Source organism: Apaloderma vittatum, unplaced genomic scaffold (assembly GCF_000703405.1).
Source record: "Apaloderma vittatum isolate BGI_N311 unplaced genomic scaffold, ASM70340v1 scaffold18338, whole genome shotgun sequence".
NCBI classification, from domain to species: domain Eukaryota; kingdom Metazoa; phylum Chordata; class Aves; order Trogoniformes; family Trogonidae; genus Apaloderma; species Apaloderma vittatum.
Genome location: NW_009730410.1, coordinates 91,529 through 95,251, shown reverse-complemented (window position 1 = coordinate 95,251; position 3,723 = coordinate 91,529).

Sequence of the window (3,723 nt, the reverse complement as noted above, 5' to 3'; positions counted from 1 at the left end):
GGTTTGCCAACCCGGCTCTAAAAGCTAGCAGGATTTTTGGTAACCGACCCGTTCGTGGGCCCAGACTAGGTGGTTTAAGTCTGCAACGTGGTTTTTGCAGGGCTGAGTTTACCTGTTGCAGGTGAGTGAGGTCCTGGCAGGTCAGGGTTCCGAGCTTGCCCTTTTGCTGTTGAAAAAAAAAAGAAATAACACGTTAGGAGTGTTTGTTAGCTACTAGATGGTTGTACTGATGGCTTGTTTTTCATTTTTTTTATGCTTTTTTTGGTCCATCTATTAATAAAAATGAACCCGTTACAGAGTCACCATCATGTCTCTTCTCACCACCCTGTGAGTCTGCATTAGCCAGTCAACTAGCCCTTTCGGCGGCAGGTGACCAGCGCGCCCCATCCTGCTTGGCTGGGGTCGTTTCACATGACCCAGGCATGGCCACTCGTCAGGTTGCACCGCCCTTTGGTTCCCGAGCATGCGGGTTTCTCTCAGCCTCCTCTCCAACCTTAACCAAATCGGCAGCAGCCACCTCGACCGCCCACACATTCCCGGCCAATCAGCTCAGCTGTTTATTTACCAAATGTCTTCACAACAACCTACAGCAGCAGCCTTCGGCTAACAAAAAAGCAGGAAAAATCCACAACACCCCCTTCGCCAACCAACTAAATCCACCGCAACATCTGGCAAAACCTTTTCAGCAAATTCTTCTTGGCAGTCAGTCCGGCAGCCTCACCTCACCATTTCTAGCTTGTTGAAACCAAAAACTAGTAAGTTTTTCCTGCTTATACAGTTTACTGCTGGTTAAAATAAGGAGTAAGCGGCTTATAAGTAATTACTTTTCTCAATCAAAGGCTGGCTGTGCATAATTGAGTGGTAACGTACCTATGTTGCTTGAGAAAACTTTTAAGGGTGATACGGAAGCTCTTACACTGTGAATAACGTTAAAACACCAAAACGGTATATTTGCATGTGAGATGCCAAACTAAATTTTTAATAAAGCTCTAACAAACGTAGCTTTTCCTTGCCAGAAAAAAATAAAATAAAATCCTATCACCTTTAAATGGTTTTACTAACAGTTTTCAAAACTTAAAACAATGACTTTTTGGGATGAACTGGGCCGAGCTAAGGTTATCTTTTTAATTTTTTTATTTTTTATAAGAAAATAGTCTAAACACACTCTATGGCATTAAAAATGACAATCACAAATATGCAGTTCTAATGTAGCACTTAATGGCATTATCAATATTTACACTGAGCGCATTTTCACTTTTTTTTCCACTTGGTATCTCTTATGTCTTGTTATGGACCTTTTTGGCTTGCATGGGTTCCAAAAACATTTGGTCTGTGCTATTTTTTTTTATTATTATTATTTTTAATTCTACAGTGTAATCAAATGAATTACACATGTCCCTCAGCAAAGACAATGGAAGACAGAGGGGTGGAGGGATGAAAGCAAACTCCCAGCTATGCTGTGTGCATGGCTCAGGCAGAGTAGGTCAGAAGACACAACCTGCTGTATCAATACAAGCAGGACGAACAGTGACAGAGGTAAGGGATAGCCTCACCCATGGCCCATAGCTCCCTTCCTCATCAAAACTTTTCCACAAAGATAGGCATGTTATTTTTTAACAGCAAAATTCCAGAGAAATGGAGGGAAATTGTGAACTGTGACTCTCCAGCAGCCTAGAGATCTACATGTATTTTTCATAAAATAATTCATTTTTAACCGGGTTGTCTGTCAAGCTCCAATATTGGTTGAGGCTTGTAGAAGCAATAATTTATAAATTATGAACAGTAGAAAACAAACAGCTTTTTCAGCATCTGCCATTGCTTTTGAAAAAAATCTATGCAAAGCCCCGGGAATCTTGAGGTGTCAACCAGAGAAACTTGCTAGTAGGAGTTTCCCCATCAGTCAGAGTGACCAGTGCATCTAACCACAGCTCAGAGGAGCAGAAAACAAATGTTTCCAACAAGCTGCTCTGTATTTGCTCTGGTGACTAACAGCTTGGGGGAAAAAAAATTTACGAGCAATTTATGATGGGAAAAAAAAGGTAACACTTGACTATTATTCATTGCAAATTATTCATGCTCTTTTTCATGCAAGTAGTCTGTCCATTCATCAAAATTTTTGCTCCATCCAGGGCTGGGAAACAAGCCGTTACTCATTTTTATTTTCTTGTATTGCACTCAAGGTGTAATATGTAAAGAAAGTCATATTCTGCTGGTACACAGGCACAGGGCAGAATTAGAGAGAAGCAAAGCTGCAGGCAGTGAGCCCCAGGGCTGCCAGCAGCTCTCCTGGGAAGGGACAGCACTGGTGGGGAGGTGAATTCACCAAGGAAGGGTTGTTACCAATGCAATGGTAAAAAGTGAGGCTTCAGACTGCTCCCCTCCCTCAAACACTGCGACTTCTGAAATGTGGGCAGTGGAAAGCTGGGTGCAGCAGCAGAACCCCCCTCCACTGCCTGCAGCCCCCCAGCACCCCACAGCAGCACAGAGGGTCCCAGCACCCTGGGCAGCCTCCATGCACCCAGCACAGGGCTCAAAGGTGAACGGCACGATGCCTCCCCTCTATCCTGGGCACTCAGGCCTGCCTTTGCTGAGACAAGCTGGTGACAGGGTGGACAGAGCTGCATTTTGCCCAGGGTGGTCAAGAGCCCCTTGGCCCCACGGCGCAGGAGGAGCGGTCAGCAGCATGCAGGAAAGGCAGGCACATGCACCTGCACACAGATTGAGTCATTGCTTGTGGCAGGTACCAGACGGGTCTTTGCATGCGTAATTATTCAATCTGCATTTGTGATAATTACCTGGGCGAATCCAGCACGCAGGCGGGGGGCGTGTTATACTGCCGAGAAAATTTAAAAAAAAAAAAAAAAAAAGAAGTCAGACTTGCTTATGCATTCTGTTTTGTTGTTTTTCCATTTCATTGATTAAAATGTGAGAGTGAATTTCACCTTAATGAATGTCAAGCACTCTGTTGCTGGAAGTAAAACTAGTTCAGGCTGTGCTCCCCAAACATTCTGTGCCAGGCTTTGCCAAGGCAGAGCGTCCCAGCTTGCCAAGCTCCCTGCCCCTGCCAGAGCTGCCGGCGGGGAGGCAGGCGGGGAGGATGCTGGCTCCCCAGCGCTCCCGCATCCCCACCCAGCTCATCCCCTCATGCTCGGGCTGGCCACTCCAGGGACAAAGTCAGGCAACCCAGCTGGAAAACGAGCCAACCCAGGCTTGAGTGGAGACATCACGCAGAAATGTGGTGACGCAGAAGTGCCTGACCCAGCAAAACCCCGGGCAGGGAGCTCCTGCTCTGCTCTTACAAAGTGCAATGTTTACCTATAGCCCTGCCTTTCTGCAGCAGCTGGAAAGTAGGCTGAAATACAGGAAATATGACATCATTTGCCTTCTCCCAGCACAAGATAGATTAGCTCCTTTGTAAAGGGGAAGCAGTGGTGAGAAACACACACCCCCAGCAGTAAATTCCACTATTACAGAGACACATTTATTGGCAGATAACAAAAGAAAGCTGCTTCTGCAGTGACTTTTCGGATAGAAAAAGGGAGACATCTATTTTATTCTTTCGAAGTCGATACCATGTAGGAAATGGCTAGCTTTTTACAGCTGGCTGTGTTTTCAGCTATAGCTTTCCCCAAACCTGCTCCTGAAGCTATGTGCCATATGAGTCACTCCATCAAATAAAGAGCAATAATAAGTTATTGTGAGCACCAGGCTTTTAGGTTTCTC